This window comes from Somniosus microcephalus, chromosome 10 (assembly GCF_052327205.1).
Source record: "Somniosus microcephalus isolate GS21.2 chromosome 10, FLI_Smic_1.0, whole genome shotgun sequence".
Taxonomy (NCBI): domain Eukaryota; kingdom Metazoa; phylum Chordata; class Chondrichthyes; order Squaliformes; family Somniosidae; genus Somniosus; species Somniosus microcephalus.
In genome coordinates, this window is record NC_140996.1 from 141,787,928 (window position 1) to 141,809,288 (window position 21,361).

At 45.9% G+C, this 21,361-nt stretch overlaps 1 long non-coding RNA gene across 1 annotated transcript in view; it reads left to right on the forward strand.

Moving 5' to 3' along the window:
- Positions 1-21,361, forward strand: part of LOC147111724 (uncharacterized) — a 441,838-nt gene that overhangs the window by 300,186 nt on the left and 120,291 nt on the right. The window contains exon 2 of the long non-coding RNA XR_015079854.1: positions 12,801-12,868. This is a non-coding gene — a long non-coding RNA (uncharacterized LOC147111724). The remainder of the gene's footprint in view (positions 1-12,800; positions 12,869-21,361) is intronic.

Here is a 21,361-nt window from a genome sequence, read left to right on the forward strand (position 1 = left end):
TAACACAGCTACCTTCCCTTCAGTTTTAAACCAATGGTTATTTTATATACGGCAGAATTTCACATCCACACTGAGACTGGAATTAAACTGCAGCCTGCGTACAGCATACCGATTTCTACAATGCTGTGGGGTGGGGGAGTTGGAACACTGGTGCAAATACCAAGTTATACTTCTATTTCTGCACACATCTTTGGTGTCACTGCAGAATAAAATGTACATACATCACATCTAATATTCCGAAGTTGATAACAGGACATTGAATTTGTCAATTTTTTGCATTTCTATAATGTCTTTCACAACCTCAGGACGTCCCAAAGCACTTTACAGCCAATGATGTACTTTTGAAGTGTAGTCACTGTTGTAATGTAGAAAATCTGGCAGCCAATTTGAACACAGCAAGGTCCCACAAACAGCAAAGAGATCAATACCAGATAATCTGTTTAAGTGATGTTGGTTGAGGGATAAATATTGTCCAATTAAATGTTAGGTATTTTTTTTATTAGCAGCAAATTCTCATTATGCTATTATTGATCTCTTTACTGTAATTGCCTTAAAAAATGAAAAGTCATTAATATTAACTTCTTCAGATGGGATTTTCCTCCACAAATCATTTATGTAATTTCACCAGGGTTTCCACAGATCCACTAGTGTACCAGTTAAATGATTTTACCTCTGGGAGTTTACATTAGAAGACTGTGGTTGTGCTGATGACAGGGATTACACATGAACGATTGGGAGAATCCTCACAGAAATTCAACCCCTCAGCTCTTTCTCCATTTGGTATCCACCTTTCTGACTTCCTTCTCCCTATTTTTTTTTGGGGTGGGTGGAAGCATGGCTTTATACCTTAAAGCTTTTTAAAGCCAGCTTACCACCTGGGATTAAATCTTAAGGATCCGGTAAAAATGATTCACCCTGTCACACACAACTTTTCTGATGTGTTAATAAACTTGACAGTCAAATTTCAAATAGCTTGTTGTAAAACTAGATAATTTAGTCAGTTTTACATCTCTTAATATTTCTTGGCGATTGACTATAGCTGGAGGGCCATTATCCTTGCTTTGTTATTTTCTTAAAAGCCCATTTGTTTATTCCGTAGCTGTTTTTACAATCAAATTGATTTATCAGCTCTCCTCTTGGCTTGTTATTCCGATAAGATCCTTGTAGATCCAGGTCCAATCAACCATTTGCTGCCTGTTTGATGTGTGAGTCCCTGTTTCTCAGCTTTTACTGGAGACCTGAATTTCCCAGAATTCCAGGATTAAACATTTGGGTTTTCCCAAAATTCAGTAGTATGGTTTAGAAAGCCTGTAGGATCTATCAATATTCTCCCCAATCTGACACAATTGGGAGGCCCCAAGAAGACTCACTGTGACTAAAGGCTAAAAAAGATGTTGTACTTAAAACTGTATGGATAATACAAAGGTGGTTATTACAACAGGTGCTATTGACTGAATCGTTTTAAGGTTTTGTAGAAAGACTACAATTGTGTAGAATGAGGTGTACTGCTAAGTTTGCCTCTAGAAGCGAGTTAGTCCATTAGTCTCCGGTATTCGTCCCTGCTCGACTTTGTGGGGAAAAAAGGCAAATCACTATCCACACTGCAGGCTGATCCAATTTTTGAGATGTATTGGTTTGAACTCTCATGCTCTTTTTGTCTGTCCATGTGTATCTTTTTATCTGCATATTTCTCTTGTTTGTCTGTTCCTCATTCTTTAATTTTAATATTATTGCAATAGGCAGGACACTCGAGTGCACGATCACAATCTTCTGTCTTTCCACCTGTGATTACATGCATTGTACGAATAAATACCATCTCTTTTTTTATGGTTTCTCTCACTGGAAAGAGAGGAAAAGATAGAGGGCTAAAAATTTGTGGCCTCCACGAGGGTTGCCAGTGTCACCGCGGCCTCAGGTTAACGGTCGCTGAAAATGGACGAAGCATTACCAGAGAAAAATTCGTGCTGGGGGCTAAAGATTTTTAGCCCAGCGCTAACTTACTGTGTAACGTCCTCCAGGTGGTGTTAGTGCAGGCATGGGGCAGGCATGGGAGTCGAAGTTCCCGTCCTGAGGCAGCGTTCCACCTTCCAACAGCCTCTGGAAGTGAGGCTATAGAGTTCGCTAGTCATTGTGGGAAATTAAAACGGCAATGCATTAAAAGGGCAATGCCTCCTGTACGAGGCACAGGCAGATAGTGCAGGGGTCCGCTGTGAACATCCCCCTCTCAAACAGATACACCACTTTGAGTACTGTTGGGGGGGATGGCTTATCAGGGGAAGGCAGCAGCAGCCCACTTCCTGGCACCAGGGGTGGCTCTGCTGCACAGGACTGGAGGAAAAAGAGGGGTAGAGCTATAGTAATAGGGGATTCTATTGTAAGGGGAATAGATAGGCGTTTCTGCAGCCGCAAAGGAGACTCCAGGATGGGGTGTTGCCTCCCTGGTGCAAGGGTCAAGGATGTCTCAGAGCGGCTGCAGAACATTTTGGAAGGGGAGGGTGAACAGCCAGTTGTCGTGGTGCATATAGGTACCAACGATATAGGTAAAAAACGGGATGACATCCTAAAAGCTGAATATAGGGAGTTAGGAGGTAAATTAAAAAATAGGACCTCAAAGGTAGTAATCTCAGGATGGCTACCAGTGCCACGTGCTAGTCAGAGTAGAAATAGAAGGATATTTCAGTTCAATACATGGCTAGCGGAATGGTGCGAGGGGGAGGGATTCAAATTCCTGGGACATTGGAACCGGTTCTGGGGGAGGTGGGACCAGTTCAAACTGGATGGTTTGCACCTGGGCAGGGCAGGGACAATGTCCTAGGGGGAGTGTTTGCTAGTGCTCTGGGGGAGGGTTTAAACTAAAATGGCAGGGGGTTGGGAACCTGAGCAGGGGGACAGAGGAAAGGGAAACAAGGGTAAAAGCAAAAGATAGGAAGGAGAAAAACAAAAGTGGCAGTCAGAGAAATCAACGGTTTAAATCAAACATGGCCACAGTAAATAATAATTCTAATAGGTCTAAGAGCGTTAAAGAAACAAGCCTGAAGGCTTTGTGTCTTAATGCGAGGAGCATTCGTAATAAGGTGAATGAATTAGCTGCACAAATAGAGGTAAACAAATATGATTTGATTTGGATTACTGAAACATGGCTTCAGGGTGGTCAAGGCTGGGAACTCAACATCCAGGGGTATTCAATATTCAGGAAAGATAGGCAAAAAGGAAAGGGAGGTGGGGTAGCATTGCTGGTTAAAGAAGGGATTAACACAATTGTAAGGAAGGATATTAGCTCTGATGATGTGGAATCTGTATGGGTAGAACTGAGAAATATCAAGGGGCAGAAAACATTAGTGGGAGTGGTATATAGACCTCCAAACAGTAATGTGGAGGTTGGGGATGGCATTAAAAGGGAAATTAGAGAAGCGTGCAATAAGGGCACAGCAGTCATCATGGGTGACTTTAATCTACATATAGATTGGGCTAACCAAATTAGTAACAATACTGTGGAGGAGGAATTCCTGGAGTGTTTACGGGATGGTTTCCTGGACCAATATGTCGAGGAACCAACCAGAGATCAGGCCATCTTAGACTGGGTATTATGTAATGAGAAAGGATTAATTAGCAATCTTGTTGTACGATGCCCCTTGGGTCGGAGCGATCATAATATGATCGAATTCTTCATTAAGATGGAGGATGAAGTAGTTGACTCAGAGACTAGGGTCCTGAATTTAAATAAAGGAAACTACGATGGTCTGAGACGCGAGTTGGGTAGGATTGATTGGGGAATGTCATTCAAAGGGTTGACGGTGGATAGGCAATGGCAAACATTCAAAGACCGCATGGATGAACTACAGAATTTGTTCATCCCAGTATGGCATAAAAATAAAACAAAAAGGTAACTCAACCGTGGCTAACAAGGGAAATTAGGGATAGCATAAGATCCAAGGAGAGGACATATAAATTGGCCAGAAAAAGCAGTAAACCTGAAGATTGGGAGCAGTTTAGGATTCAACAAAGGAGGACAAAGGGATTAATTAAGAGGGGGAAAATAGAATATGAGAGTAAGCTTTCAGGGAACATAAAAACTGACTGTAAAAGCTTTTATAGATATGTGAAGAGAAAAAGATTGGTGAAGTCAAGCGTAGGTCCCTTGCAGTCAGAATCAGGGGAATTTATAAAGGGGAACAAAGAAATGGCAGACCAATTAAATACATATTTTGGTTCTGTCTTCACAAAGGAGGACACAAATAACCTCCCAGAGATGTCGGGGAACATAAGGTTTGATGAAAGGGAGGAACTGAAAGAAATCAGTATTTGTAGGGAAATGGTGTTAGGGAAATTGATGGGATTGAAGGCTGATAAATCCCCAGGGCCTGATAATCTACATCCTAGGGTACTTAAGGAAATGGCCCTAGAAATAGTAGATGCATTGCTGATCATCTTCCAACATTCGATGGAATCTGGAACAGTACCCATGGATTGGAGAGTAACTAATGTTACCCCACTATTCAAAAAAGGTGGTAGAGAGAAAACGGGGAATTACAGACCGGTAAGCCTGACATCGGTACTGGGGAAAATACTAGAGTCCATTATAAAAGATGTAATAGCAGAGCACTTGGAAAACAGTGACAGGATCGGACAAAGTCAACATGGATTTACAAAAGGTAAATCGTGCTTGACTAATCTACTGGAATTTTTTGAGGGTGTAACTAATAAAATAGATAAGGGAGAACCAGTGGATGTGGTGTATTTGGACTTTCAGAAGGCTTTCGATAAGGTCCTGCATAAGAGATTAGCGTGTAAAGTTAAGGCACATCGGATTCGGGGCAAGGTATTGACTTGGATAGAGAACTGGTTGGCAGACAGAAAGCAAAGAGTTGGAATAAACGGATCTTTTTCCGAGTGGCAGGCAGTGACTAGTGGGGTACCGCAGGGATCAGTCCTTGGACCCCAGCTATTCACAATATATATTAATGATCTAGACAAGGGAACTAGATGTAATATCTCCAAATTTGCAGACGACACAAAGCTGGCTGGGCGTGTGTCCTGTGAGGAGGATGCCGAGAAACTCCAGGATGATTTGGACAGGTTGGGTGATTGGGCAGAAGCATGGCAGATGCAATATAATGTGGATAAATGTGAGGTTATCCACTTTGGTGGCAAAAACAGGAAGGCAGATTATTATCTGAATGGCAATAGATTGGGAGAAGGGGAAGTGCAACGAGACCTGGGTGTCCTTGTGCACCAGTCGCTGAAGGTAAGCATGCAGGTGCAGCAGGCGCTTAAGAAGGCAAATGGAATGTTGGCCTTCGTAGCAAGAGGGTTTGAGTACAAGAACAAGGATGTCTTGCTGCAGTTGTACAGGGCCTTGGTGAGACCACGGCCTAGAAATTCGGTAGGCTTAGCGCCGCTTTTGAGGCGCTAGAGGGCCTAGCGCCGGAGTTATGGCCAGTTTGGAAATTGAGTGGGTCCCTAAATCGGCGTTAGGCCGTTAGCGCTGCGCCAGCACTGATGACGTCATCGGTGTGCGCAGCGTCCCGGTTGCCATGGTAACCCGCCCGAACTCCGAAATTGACTTGCGGCCGCCTCGCCCGTGGCAGCCGCAAGCAACGTTCTGGCAGAGGTGCCTTACTGGACTTTGCGCCGGCGCATTAAAGGCCCCGCGGCGGCCGGCCGCTTTCCCGCCGGCCGCCTGGCCGCAGCTCCCTCCCCGGACTTCTCCCCCCCCCCCCCCGGGACAGATGCAAGCCCGGCACTTGTCCGAGGTGCCGGGCTCATTTTTACAATGATTTTCGCGGGCCGCGGCCGGGTGCAGGCAGCTCCTCCTTAAGGGAAGGAGGAGGCCTGCACTTCCCGAACCTGCCGCACCGCAGCGGGCGCCGCAGCGCCGGAATAGCGCCGCAATTCAACGCGTAGCGCCAGTTTTCAGGCGCAAACAGCTTTCAGCAGCGCCGGCAGCCGTTTGGGCGCAGAACTAGTGAATTTTTGGCCCGCCCAGCGCGACTTAGCTCCGGCACTAACTTCCGGCGCTAAAGCCGTCGCTGCGCCAAAACCCAATTTCTAGGCCCACATCTTGAGTATTGTGTGCAGTTTTGGTCACCTTATCTGAGGAAGGATGTTCTTGCCATGCAGGGAGTGCAGCGAAGATTCACCAGACTGATACCTGGGATGGCAGGAATGACGTATGAGGAGAGATTGTGTCGATTGGGCTTGTACTCGCTGGAGTTTAGAAGAATTAGAGGGGATCTCATTGAAACTTATAAAATTCTGACAGGACTGGACAGACTAGATGCAGGAAGGATGTTCCCGATGGTTGGGGAGTCCAGAACCAGGGGATACAGTCTAAGGATAAGGGGTAAGCCATTTAGGACAGAAATGAGGAGGAATTTCTTCACCCAGAGAGTGGTGAACCTGTGGAATTCTCTACCACAGAAGGCAGTTGAGGCCAATTCATTAAATATATTCAAGAAGGAGTTGGATATATTTCTTAAGGCTAAAGGGATCAAGGGGTATGGGGAGAAAGCAGGGACAGGGTACTGAATTTGGATGATCAGCCATGATCTCATTAAATGGCGGAGCAGGCTCGAGGGGCCGAATGGCCTACTCCTGCTCCTGTGTTCTATGTTTTCTTATGTAAATAAAAATGAAGTGAAAAAAATGCACTTTTCAGCCCTTACTGCCTTTTAAGAAAAATGTAACATTAAAAGGAAGTCCCAAGTGGGAGACTTCAGCTCTTAAATTTAAATTCCCTTCTGGTCCTCAAAAAATGGGAAAAGTGCTTCAGCACTAACACAAATGTAGCCAGAGAAGGGGCACACAGTGTCTTACACATGGCACTCCAGCTTTGTGCAGAGGGTGAACACTGCAAGAGAGGTCCCCTCCCCACAGAGGCCAGGAGGCCCTCCAGAAAGAACGATGTGGGACTACATCACCGAGGCCAACACCCCCACCACCTGACTCCAGTGCCCAAAGAGGCTTCATGACCTCAGACCACTGGTCAAGGTCAGTGAATATATCTTCAAAAGCCATCTCCTACCAACTACACCACTAGCCTCTTGCACTGTTCAATGCACGACTCACCCCATCCCATCACTCACCTACCAACAATCTTTACCAATCACAAGGCATATCTTCAATTCCTAGCCTCACCTCACCCCCTTGGAGGAGACAGTGCAGGCCATTCTTAGCAGGTGCATGGTTGAGCCTTTGGCCAGCGGCGGGGCAGAAAGGATACAAGATGCTGGTATCCTCATACATTATCCTCCTTCTCACATGCAACTCTTGCTTTCCCACCCTCCCCTCCCCACAACTCCACCCTTGTGCCTTGCTCATTTCACACACCCAAGAAATGCAGCCTGCCCAGCCAGTGGTTGACCAAGAAGAGGGAGAGGAGAGTGAAGAAGAAGAAACACCAGCACTCGACTTGACACTCCCAGCCACCAGCTCCTCAAGGTTGACCAGCAAGGCCATTTGCAGTGACCCCACTGAAAGTCAGCAGCCTTCCACCAGCCATGCTACAGTAACTGGGGTAGCACTGCATGACATCAGCATGATAAGCAAAGGCACACACAAGACAGTCACTAAGAAAATGCATAAGGGAGATGAGTTGCTTCCTTAATGTCAATTAGATGTATAGGGAGAAAAATTCAGTTGTTTGCGCCTCCCGTTAGCGCCTTAAGAGGGCGCTAATGGGGCGCAAAGGAACTAGCACCCGGGCGCGGCGATGTTTGCGCTGCTCACGAAATTAACTAGATATTTTGCGGTGGCGCTAAACACTACCGCCACGATCTCCTGCGCCGGCAGATCATGATGTCAGTCAAGGGCGCAACGCCCCGATAGCACCCCGGACTGGATATTGAGTGGCGCCCCCTGCCTTACCGCCTGCCGCTAGCAACGACAGGTTGAGGGGAGCGTTTTGCAGTCAGGAAGGGACTGGGGGAGTGCTATTTAAAGGCGACCGCCTCCTGCCTTTTTTTGTTGGTGACATTTTTGCACCACGCATTTTGAGAGAAAGAGAGAGGGACTTCTGGAGAGATTCAACACTGTGTGAAGGAGTTTTGCATACTGAGCAGCACTTTGCAGGTTCATTTTGATTTGCCCTTCCTTGTATCTATTTAGAAGAGACTGTGGGGGCTGCACTCTGAGCTCTTTCCCTGGGTCTCCCCATTGTTCTTTCCAGCAGATTTGATGTACAGGTCTCTCCAGGCCGAGATTCAAGGCTGCAATGAGCAGGATGTGGATGGAGAGCAAGATCGACCCTCCCCTTTAAGATAAAAACAGAAAATGCTGGAGAAACTCAGCAGGTCAAGCAGCATCTGTGAAGACAGAAACAGAGTTAGCGTTTCAGGTCGATGACCTTTCATCAGAACTCCCCTTTAAGAACTGGCCGGTGCCAGTGTGTCTGTGCTCCATTGCTGAGTGACATCACATGAGCTTCGCCAGCGCTCTGAGGTAGTGCCTCGCTCCTTGGCCTTTGTGCGTTAAGACAGATGTGAAGCACCTGATTTAGCGCTCCAATCACCTCCAGGGGTGATAAAAGCCAAGTTTGCTGTCAGAGACGATAATTAGCGCCAGACGCTAAACTTTGCGCACGGCCGATAATGGCGCCCCAAACGGGGCGATACTGAATTTTTCTCCCATAAAGTTGGATTGGAAAGTTTGCTTTGTGGTGGTTTTTATTTCAGCATTGTGGCCAAAGGGACACTATAATGGTCAGTAACAGAGGGAAGGTAAGGTGTGGGACAAAAATTGAAAGGGGAATTGGGGTTGTGGTCACTGGCACCGCAGGCGGATGATTCCATCCCAAATATCCCGGCCAGAAAGGGGCTGTCTGTGTTGCATCCTTCCTTCTGCTTCCTCCTCTTCTGCTTGCTCCTCTTTGGCTTCCTCCTCTTCTGTTTCTTCCTCTTCTGCATCTTCCTCTTCCCTCTGCAAGCAGATGCCGTAAATCTGAAATGAAAGCATAAAATGCTGGAAATACTCAGCAGGTCAGGCAGCATCTCGACCTGAGATGTGAACTCTGTTTCTCTCGGTGCGGATGTTGCCTGACCTGTTGAGTATTTGCAGCATTTTCTGTCTTCTCAGAGGCCTTCCTTTACCATCTGAGCCCGTGCAAGCATCCAGCAGCACTTCTTACACACTTAAAAAAGTTTTAATATGTATTACAGCAAGCCATTACTTCAATAAAATCCAAAACAAAATAGAAAAGCTTAAATGCAAACTTACATGAAAGATGTGTATGTCCCTTTAAGAGGTGCTGACAGTGCCTCTGTCAGTCTGCTGTACACTAGGTTTACATGGCGAGCTTTGGACTCAGCACTGAACTCAGCACAAAGGTCCAAGTTCGCCGAGGTGATGTTAAGTTGGCGTTACATGCCGACTGACGTCATCTCTCCCTCATTTTAACTTGCAGGCGATGCATCTTACTGGGAGCACTGCCAGGCCTGGGAAAATGGAGGGCGCCGCGGGACCCACCACCAGCTGGCGAAAGAGTAGTGACCGCTCCCTTTTCACTATTTTATGCCGTTAACATGTGGCATTAAGCCCCCGAATTTTTAGGCCAAAATACTTTAATCCCACTGTCAGATGTACTGTGCAGAGAGATATAGAAAGTCAGAGAGACAAGAAAATAGGAGGATAGAAGACAAACCCTAACACTTGTGAAGGAATAAGCCATATAACTTATTCAGAAAATTACACTATCTTATGAAAGAATTCTGGCCTTATTAAAACAGGACAAACTGGGTTTGGAAATTTAGAAACTTAACTATGAAATAACTGTGATAGCATTCTGGCTATTGAGATAAAGCTGTGATAGCATTCTGGCTATTGAGATAAAGCTGTTATTTATTCAGATGTTGACCCTGAATAAATAACCTTATTGAAACAGAAGGTGAAGGGCTCCAACAGGCTGACCTTTGGGAACAAAAACAATGGTTCACCATGGATAAGGTGTTTTAATTTACACTTTGTGATAAGAAACATCTGCCTCGTAAAGAATACATCAAGTGAGGAACACCTGCTGTCACATCGTTTTTATATGGTAAACTTAGAACACCTAGAGAGGAGACATGATTCTGGCTGAGGTGGCTGTAAGAGTTGCAGAGGTCGGCAGAAAAATGACTAGAGATAATTAGCTTGCATCAGCAGAAAACCTTAAAGGAAATACCACTGGAAAAGGGTATAAGTATTGTACTCTCAAATCGGATAACAGACTCGCTTATAACGGGCAAAGCGATTCTCGGCTTCAGAGGTGGCTCTGTAGTCTCCAATTCTTTGTACCTCGGGGATCAAAGGTATTTGATATTGGTGGATATCCTGCCTGTATAAGAACTGTAACACTGTAGTGAAGTTAAGATTTAAAAGTAAGATTCTCTGATAAGATCGTAAGTTTTCTCTTTTTGTAACTGTTAATGTTGCAATTGACTCACCAACTGTAAATTACATGTCGGTTCTTTAATAAATCTATATATTTTTAGAATTGTCTCAAGACCTCGGTATCAAAAACTCACAAACTCAATTTCTGTAAACTCTTTGGTGAGGAGTTGCAGAATTCTGAGGGAATTTTCCGGACCCTCATAATATCCGGAACGTTAAGTCTAGCTAAACTTATTAAAAGTGCTATCTGGAGGACGGTAACATTCTCGGGTTGTTCCTTTCCTTTAGGGAGAGATAGTCCAGACCTTGAGACCCAATTAAGCGTCTTTAGGATTCGGCTACCTGAAACTTTAGTTGAAAGTGAACGTCTTGAGAAATACGTCTGATCTGGGGTAGCCCTAAAGAGGCTAGGACTAGTAATTATCCCTTCATACTTTCAGCCCACATAATAGCTTTTTAATGCAAATCAACGCCTCAAGTGCACTGACCAGAAATGGAAATTTAATAATTATGATTTGTCCAGTTTATGCAGGTGTGATGTCAGGGCAAAATTTTAATTTAGTCCTGAATGAACAAAAATCCACATCATTATTCTTCTTTCATTCAGTTGAGGCTATGGAAAATGGAAACAGTCTCTGGTCCATTGTACTGAAAGTTGCCAGAAGCATTTTCATGTCTGTATTGCAGTTCAAGCTCAATCACAGATTTTCTATGCACAGAATACTGCAACGAGCAGTTTGATTTAGTATTTTGGAGGGGGGTAATAGACAATAGCAGAGATTTTCCTTATTGTAATGCTTGGGGAACACTCAGTTCCTAGGCGCAGCAAGAAGAAAAAGAGGCGAGACCCTATACAACAGGTCTGCGCCCCACTACGCCATTCCAGACTTTCTGTGGGTTCCCCAGTTAGGTGATCTTGGTCCTGCACCTGCTACAAATGGAGGCCCAGTGTAATTATTTATATAAGGTCAAAGGGGCAATCCTACCCTCTTGCCTTAGTTTCCTGCTCATCCAAACATTGGATGCCCCAATGGAGGGAAACCCAAAACAAACCAGACTTTGGGGTTTGTGCTAGGACCCCTGCATGCTGAAGGCTCTGCGTATGTCCCAGGAATAGCTTGAAGATGGATTATCAGCCACAGATGCTTTTCAATTTCTTTCAGGTTCCTTTCCCTCCCTAGGATGTTCTTTAGACCCCTATGTTAGTGGCCAAGAGCAGAGCATCCTAGGTCTGCAGCTGCATTCCTGCTTCCTGCCTTGCTTTCTGGCACCAGGCCCTGCTGAGGAATCGGCCTATTCCAAAAGGTGCGCCTACATGAGTGCACACAAGTGGCCTAGGACAAGGAAATTACATGGACCTGTTTTCTCAGAGGCATAGCGCACGTCAAGTGCACTGCACATGTCTGGCATCCAAAGAGGAAAATCTACTCTTGTACTCTTAGAAATAGATTAACACTCCAATAAAGTTGTTTGCAATTTTTTTCAACCAGTTCACAAATACAAAATGGAAACACATCACCCATCGTATTGGTTGGACACAATGTGATAATAAAAATAATAGACTCTTCCTGAAACAAGCAACTGAAATTCTTGCCCCAGAATAGTGATGGTCCAGTGTAATACTGAGTCTCAAAGACCAGAAGGTCCCAGTTTCAATTTGTGGGTTGCACTAATGTAGGTGATCTCAAGTGGGCTGTAACTAGAATCTGTAATTGATTTTAGTGCTCCAGGAGAACAAACATTAGCAAGGTTTCCTGCTCCAATGGTTATCCAGGGAGTCTGATGGAAAAATGTCATGTAGGGATAGAATTGGTTTAACTTGCCATTGATGCTCACAGAGATCAAATAGCCTGTGAGTACTCAACATCAAAGCTCAGGTATGAAGAACCATCAGTTAGGTAAAGAAACTCACAGTGCCTGTGCAACCTTACCCAATATGAGTTAGTGCCTTCAGGAGAGGAGAGGAGGGGAGAAAATTGACAAAACTGAAGTATTGTGTCCCTTTGAAACATTGTAATAGTGCTTTTTGCTTTCGAAGCTTTCTGGATTCAAAGCCAACAAATTCCTTCAAAAATAGGTTAAACTTGAATGGAATGGGAAGAAAAGGGCATTAAAATAGGCCAAACTAGCCTGGGTCTGAGTGCTAGGTTTTTCTCTGGATGATGAGTAGAAAAGGTTAATTCTGGGATGAATTGCTTCAATTTTAACTGTTCCCAACAGGCAGGAAAAGTTAAAATCAATCCCATTGTTTTGATCCTGAACAGCAGAAGTACAATTGCAAGAAAACCTGGATTTACCATATCGTAACACCTGAAACACATTTTACTGTTCAAATGCTGAGTTTTTTCCTTCAATTTCTTGGTTAAATGTGTTATAACTTTTTGAAACTTCTGTGATGTTATCATTACTATAATAGGTTTTGTTCCTATTAATAGGTTCTCGATCCAAGTGCAGACAGTTCTATACAAGGATACTAGTGGGTAAGGACAAAGATTGAATACTGGTAAGTGAGATTATATGATATTTTTATGCCGTTTTAAATTTCAACATTGTAAAATCAATGGGTATGCACTAGATATTGGCACCAACATATATTGATGCACTGACCTTACATTATCTGTATGTGTGTGGTTTATCATAACATATACAAAAGTTGAAAAATGTGAATGTAAAACAAAGTGGAAATAAGCAATGAGTTTTGCAGGGATTGACTGCTGTTCTTTCATGTTCAAACTGAGCTCAGACTGATGGAATATCTTTGGGGGCTATACGGGCCCTAAGTACAATATAAAGATGGTCCTTACACAAGTTTCTGGTGGGAATGAGTCTAGCATAAAATTATTCATAATTCAGCCTGATTGGAGAGGCATTGGGCTGGATTTTGATACTGGAGGTGTGTAGGAGGCGGGACTACAACTTTTGGGGTTGTAGTCCCGCCTCCATCGAGTTGTGGCCAACCCACTCGATTTTCACTTGATTGACCTTGTTGAGCCTGCCCAGCGGGCTTAGCAGGCCAATTAAGGGCCACCTGACAACAGGTGATGTCACAGATTGACATTTCATCTGTCAAGAGCTTTTGACAGATGAAATATCAGCGTTTGACAGCTCTTTGAAGCTGTCAAACACTGACAATCTGTACACTAAGTTATTTCCTTCCTCTCAGGCTGATTTAGAGATCTCTCCAGAACAGAATGCTGAATGCTGCAACTTTTGACAGCTTGCAGCCATTTTGCTTTCTGTGCCGGTGAGATGAGGGACTCCCGAGACCTGAAGGAAGGAAGGCTGTAAAAGTAAATAAAGGTAAGTAAAACTTCTTTAAACACTTTACACACACCAAACACACTTACCTCTGCAATCATGCACCCATCACTCACCTGAACACTGACATCTTGAACCCTCCAAGCCCTTCAGCCCGACGGTCCGCCTCGCTAACTTGGCATGGTTTGGAGCCAACGGGAATCCCACACTTCAGGGATAAAAATAGGGATTAGGCTAAAAACTGCCTGTTAACTACCTGTTAACAGGCAGTTAATTGGCACTAATCCCCTTCCCGCCTTGGGGAGGCGGCTCCCAGCACAGGTCGGGTACCCGCCTCATTTGAAACTGGCATGGAGGCGGGTTGGGGGCAGGATGGGTTCGTGCCCCCCTATTTCACGATTTTAACCCCCCAAACGCCTCCAATCCTACCTCCACGGCCCAATGAAAATCCTGCCCATTAAGTGTGAAAAATGTAAGTCAAAGTAAACCAAATGTTTAAAGATTATAAAGGGTCAGCTCATCAAAGTTAGCAGCAATAACATCTTCAGAGACAGATGCAGAACAAATTAAGGGCTTTTGAGAGTTCAGGAAAATACATTTTCATCTCCCTGCTCAAGGTAACACAAAGCCCTTAGACATTGGTGTCAGTGGGGTGTTTGCACCACTACCTGCAACCCATGTGTAAAATTGCAGCCAGAAGAGCTGATAAAATTGGCTAGAGTTCAGATTTTAACCTTCTCTGACAAACTCACCTGGCAGCATACTCAGGGATGTAGACAGATGATTAACCCAAAAGTAGGTGAAAACTGGTGACTTGCCAACACTGATGAGAATGATGAATTTTGTTTATTTCATTTATTTACTGTTTTTGCATAGGTGTCCACAATGTTTCCTCCACCCCTTCCCCCATGTGCCATGCATCATTCCTTGATCAAATCAATCTGTTCTTCTGGCTCTGCTAATCTGCTACAAGAGGAAGAAGTTCACCTCCCCATTGATTCATACTCCATCCCTCCCTGAGGAGAAATGCTATTCCTCTGCTTGCAACCGACCCAGATGACCTGGTTAAGATAATAAATAGACAGGGGAATTTTAACACCCAAAAAAGGGTGGGTTGGGGCCGGGTGGGAGGTTAAAGAGTGAAAAAACAGAATCCCGACCCCACCCCACCTCCAACCTGTCCACTTCCGGTTGTAACGGAGATGGGACATGGGCGGGCAGCCAACCTGCTCACAGGAGGCGGGTCGGCCAATTAAATATTATAATCAGACTGGCGTGCATCATGGTGATCCACCATTTCAAGTTTAACTGTGGGCAGGTGGGTTGCCCAGGCCTCGGGGAACATGCCAGCGAAAGGGGGATGAGGACTGCTGAATCCTGGAGGTAACTGCCTTTCCACTTACCTGCTGGACCCAGCATCCCTGCCTCACACACGACCCACAATCGACACCTCCCCCGACCCTTCTGATCTCCACCCTGACCTCCCCCCACCGCCCCTCCGACCTCCCCTCACGAGGCCACCGATCTCCCTCCTGACCTCCCCCGAGGCCTCTGATTCCCCCCTCCAGCCCCCAATCCCCCCTCCAGCCTTCAATCCTTGGCCCCTAATCACTTTCCCGGCCTTATGTCCGGCCCCCAATCGCCTTTCCGGCCTCCCCATTCTGGCCCCAATCCTCCTCTGGCCCCCGACCACCTATCCCCTGATCCTCATCCAGTCCCAGTCCTCCGACCGCGATCCACCTCCGGCCCCCGACCACTCATCCCCCAATCCTCATCCAGTCCCGATCCTCTGACCCCCATCCAACTCTGGCCCCCGACCACCCATCCCCCGATCCTCATCCAGTCCCAGTCCTCCGACCCTGATCCTCTTCCAGCCCCCGACCACCCACCCCTGGATCCTCTGCCGGCCTCGATCCTCCTCCGGCCCCGATCCTCTGGCCCAGATCCTTGTCTGGCCTCCAATTACCGCACCAGATCCTTCCCTCCCTCCTCTCGGCGACCTAGTGCCTCAGGCCTACTAGCCCGACAACCAGCCAGCCTCTCCATCTGGCTAGCTACGGGCGGGCAACAGAGGTTTCAAATGCTAATCAGACCTTGCCTTTAAATTTGGCAGGGCCTGCGGGAAACCTGTTCTCCCAGGTTTCCCAATTGCTTTCTAGTCCCCCGGTTCCTACCTACCTCCAAATTAAAATTCCAGCCTGAATGGCTGGGGATGCACTGCCATACTGCTGTGCCCCATCATTCTGTGATGCTATGCCTGGGAGCACAATGCTGAATTAAATCTGAAATTAATTTTTCACTGTGATTACTTGATTACTTATTCTAGTCATTAGCAGTAATCATTCTGACTGTGACCTTATTCTGCCTTTTAATGTTTTGGGCCCAATGCAGTTTTGCTTTTGTGATAATGAATCAAGAATTAAGTGGATAGGTTAAGAAATATCAGATGGATTTTAATGTGGATAAATGTAAGATCATACACATTAGAATTAAAATGGTATTGTGTGAAGCCCAACTCCATCAAGTATCAACAATGGCCTCCCCTTAAAGGTAAGACACTAACATTTCAGGGTGGGTTGGCCATTTAGACTGGTTTTCAGCAAAACAAAACAAATAAATTAACTGAAATAACAAATGAAAACAAAACAGTTAAAAACAGAGGAAATTAAAACAAAAATTCCATGCTGTGCCCAACAATATTGAAAAACAACCAGTGAGATGGTAGACTAGACACCATGGGGTCTAAATTCAATAGTGTTGTGCCCGTTTTACGAACCTAAAACGGGCACAACGCTAACCAACTTTGCAGGGGAAAGGCCTCCCCGAAATGCATGTGCGTTTGAGCCACTTCTAAATTGGTTGGGGTCTTTTTTTAGTCGGCCCTGGTGACAACCTGAAATCAGTGCAGGCTTCGTTATAATATTGAACTGAGACTCCTGCACCCATTTCAGACCCAGACTCCTAAATTTGTTTAGAGTAGTCGAAGTTTGCAATGCGCTGTTGCTGCATGTCGCCGGATTTGAGCCCAATTTGTGGCGATAATGAATTCAGACTCCCATATGTTAGTATTGAAAAGATACCCACACATGAGCTATAGATTGAACGATAACTGAACTAGACTGTTCACAACCTCGGCATCCTATTTGACCCTGAGCTGAGTTTCCGACCCCATATCCTCTTCACCACCAAGACCACCTACTTCAACCTCCATAATATCGCCCGTCTCTGCCCCGCTTCATCCCTGCTCCTGAAACCCTCATCCATTCTTTTGACTCGACTATTTCAATGTACTCCTAGCTAGCCTCCCATCATCTACCCTCCGTAAAGTTGAATTCATCCAAACCTCCGCTGCCCGCATACTAACTTGCATCCCGTTCACCAATCACCCCTGTGCTCGCGGATCTACATTGGCTCCCGCTCCAGCAACGCCTCAAATTTAAAATCCACATCCCTGTGTTCAAAATCCCTCCATGGCCTCACCCCTCCCTATTTCTATAACCTCATGTTGAAATGTTGCTTATCCTCAAAGTTAGAGGCCAGTAAATTTGATAAGACCTGAAAACGGGCGGTGGCACCGCTGGGCGAGATTTGCTAGCGCCCATTTAAAAAGTGCAGGCAGCACATTATTTTGGTGCTGACTGCTGATTTAAATGATTTTAGCACACAGCCCAGCGACGAACGTATTGCTTCAGGCTGTGCGCTCAGTAGGAGGTGCCATGTCCCTGGGCCGAGGCTGCATTCTCTTAAAGCAAGGCTGTCCTTTTAGAAAGCAATCTCGAGCCCTGAAAGGGCAACTACCAGTTGAAATTTTTTTTTAAATCATTCAGAAATAAGTAGTCTCTAGCCCTTAAAGCTCAAGTGCCTTCTGAAAAAAAAAAATTCCAAACAAGGCAATCTTCAGCTCTTAAAGCTGAACTGCCTTCTGTACGTTAAAAAAGGTAAAAGTGCTTCAGCACTAACACAAATGGTTCAACCAGCCAGGGAAAGGGCATCCAGGGTCTCGCATGCAGCACTTCAGCTTTGTGCCAGGGGTCAACACTGCATTAGAGGTCCTCTATCCACAGCGGACCAGTAGGCCCTCCAGAGAGAAGGATGTGGGACCAGATCGCTGAGGCCAGCAGTGTCGCACCCAGGACCTGGCTTCAGTACCCAAAGAAGTTTCATGACCTCAGACGAGTGGTCAAGGTCAGTGAATGCATCTTCAAAAGCCGTCTCCTACCAACTGCACCACTAGCCCCTCACATTGCTCAGTGCATGCTTGCCCCTCCCCCCCCCCGAATCACTCACCTACCAACAATCTGTACCAAACATAAGGCACATCTCCCATTCCTAGCTTCACCTCAGCCCTTGGAGGAGACAGTGCTGGCCATTCTTGGCAGGAGCATGGCTGGACCCTTGGGCAGCAGTGGGGTTGAAAGAATACAAGATGCCATTATCCTCATACGTTATTCTCCTTCTCACATCCCACTTCCCCCTCATCCCTCAATATCTTCTATTGTACAAGCATGCACCTCTTGCTTTCCCACCCTCCCCTCACCACAACCCTAAGCTTGTGCCTTCCTCATTTCATCTTATATTCTTTCAGCCCCGCCACTGCCCAATGGCTCAGCCATGCCCCTGCCACGGAATCCAGCCTGCCTAGCCAGTGGTTGACCAAGAAGAGGGAGAGGAAAGTGAAGAAGAAGAAGAAGAAACATCATCACTCGCTTTGACATTCCCAGCCACCAGCTCCTCGAGGTCATCCTACAAGGCCCACTGAAAGTCAGCAGCCTTCCACCAGCCATGCTGCAGCCACTGGGGTAGCTCTGTGTGGCATCACTAGGATAGCCAAGACGGTCACTAAGGGAATGCACAAGGGTGATTAGTTGATTTTTTGATGTAATATTGGATGCATATATGGATAAAGTTGGATTTGGTAGTTTGCTTTGTGGTACTTTTATTTCAGCATTGTGGCCAAGAGGATGCTGTGATTGTCAGTAACAGAGGGAAGGTAAGATGTGGGACAAATGTTGAAAGGGGAATTGGAGTTGTGGTCACTGATACCACAGGTGGATGATTCGTTCCAGGATATCCTGGCCAGAAAGGGGTTGTCTGGGTTTGCGTCCTTCCTTAGGCTTCCTCCACCTGTTCTTTCTCTTCTGCTTCTTTCTCCTCCCTCTGCGAGTAGCTTGTCCCCTTTGTTGTCTCTGCTTCATTCCATGTGATGTTGCAGCCCAAGGGGGACTGCAACTAGAGTCCCCGGGATTGGGTGCAAGTGGTGTTCTCAGAGGCCTTCCTTTAATGTCCAAAGCCTTGCAAGTGTCCAGCAGCATTCCCTGCACACTTTAATATTTTTAATGCATTGCAACAAGCCATTATTCCAATAGAATATAAAAAAACACTCCAAAAACAAAAATCAAAACTTACCTGAAAGATGTGTGTGTCCCTTTAAGAAATGCTGACAGCGTCTCTTTACAACTGCTACATGCACATTCTTCCATGTGTGGTTAGGAGAGGGTGGTATGGAGGGTGGCAATGTCCAAAATTACAGTCCTGTGTCAATTCAGGCATTGCACGCCGATTGGCATCACGATCTGCACATTTACATTGGAGAGGTGAGCACAGGCAAAGGCCAAACTCTCGAAAATGGCATCTGCCGTGTCCCGCGCTGGAAGCCTTTAGGGCCGGGACTACAAGGTCGAATTTTGTGGCCAAAGTCTTTGCTTAATAAGTAAATACTTCAAAGCACAAGTAACATTTTATTTTGTTCTCGGGGTGTGAGCGACACTGGCAAGACTGCATTTACTGACCCTCCATAATAGTCCTGAGAAAGTGATAACTCGTGTATGGGTACCTGTGCTGCTCAATAACATACAGGGCACAGTACATATTTATTTTGTAGAGGTACATACACCATAAAGTAGCATACAAGAGAAGTTTGGTATATATGTACTATGTAAGGATTCAATAATCTATACATAAACTATATGCATATAACCAGCATTAGATAACATGCTAGGATTGTGTTGACTAAGTATGAGCTGTGTAGCAGAACAAGTCTGGTACTGGACAGTGAAATAGTTCAGGAGCTGCTAAAACCCTCCTCTATGTCTTTGTTACATCCAGACTCGACTATGCCAGTGTTCTCCTGGCTGGCCTCCCATCTTTCATCCTTCATAGACTTCAGTTCATCCAAAACTCTGCTGCTTGTATCCGAACTCACACCAAGTCCCGTTCACCCATTACCCCTGTGCTCACTGACCTACATTGGCTCCCAGTCCAGCAACACCTCAAATTTAAAAATTTCATCCTTGTGTTCAAAGCACTCCAGGGCCTCACCCCTCCCTATCTCTAAAACCTCCTCAACCCCTACAACCCTCCAAGATCTCTGCACTCCTCCAATTCTGGCCTCTTGTGCATCTCTGATTTTCATTGGTCCACCATTGGCATCTGTGCGTTCAGCTGCTTAAGCTCTAAGCTCTGGAATTCCCTCCCCATACCTCTCTGCCTCTCTCTACTCCTTTAAGACGCTCCTTAAAACCTACCTGTTTGACTTGGTGCCAAAGTTTGTCTGATAACGCTCCTGTGAAGCACCTTGCAATGTTTTACTACGCTATCCTCTAAATTACATACAGTGTCAGTATCGGAGCTGGTGGCTGCGAGTGTGAAATCGACTGATGGTGTGTCTACATCATTACTGTCTTCTTGATCTTTCACCACTGCCTGGGCAGGTTGCAGACACTTGGGTATCTGAAAGGAGAATGTCACAAGGGTAAGGTGGTGAGAGGAGCAGGGGAAAGTAAGAGGTGCATGCTTACACCATCTGCAGCTTGTGAATCAGAAGAGATTGTGGGATGAAAGGGAAGTGGGATTGAGATGGAGGATTAGCTGTGAGGATACCGTCATCTTTGGTGGTTTCAGCCCCACTGCTGGCCATGGCCTCAGCAATGACCATTACAATAATGACCAACACCGTCTCCTCCATGGGGGTAATGAACCGCCGGTTAGCTCCTGCTGCCTCCGGTTTTGCGCCACCTTGTCTTGCAAGAGAGAGGGAAGTCTGTCAATGAGTGTCATACAATCTGGTTAGATGATGTGGCTGTCATGGTTGAATAGCTGGCAGTGTGTGCAAGCTGTGAGATGTGGGTGTGAGGCTTGCAGCAGTGCTAAGTTTGTGAGGGTGAGGTGAAGCTGTGAATGTTAGGTATGAGTCCTGATTGATAGAGATTGTTGGGCTTTGAATGATGGGCGTGTAGTGCATTGAGCAGTGGCTGAGGCTAGTGGTGCAGTTGGTAGAATATGACATTTGAAGATGCATTCACTGACTTTGACCACTCGTGTGAGGTCATTCACCTTATTACGGCACTGCATCCAGGTCCTCAGGGCTAGACTCCTGGCATTGACCTCCACGGCTATCTGCTCCCACTGCCTTCTGAGCGTGTGTCCAGAGGCCTCCTGGCCACCTGTGTATACAAGACTTCCCTCCTACTTTCCACCTCCTCCACCAAGACTTCCAGTGCAGTGTTCAAAAACCTTTGTGCCTGCTATCTCCCAGCTTGTGCCATTCTTCACTGTTTCCCAGGTCAGATTCACTTCTTGAACGACTGTCAGCACCTGCTCCAAGAGCTGCAGGCTAGCTTTAAGAGGTGCAAGCTAGATTTAAGCAATGCAGGCTAGCTTTAACTTGTGCTAGCAAGTTACGATTTTTGGCCCCCTGCTGATGCATGCAGCCAATGAACAGTGCAGTTAGCGTTGGCTG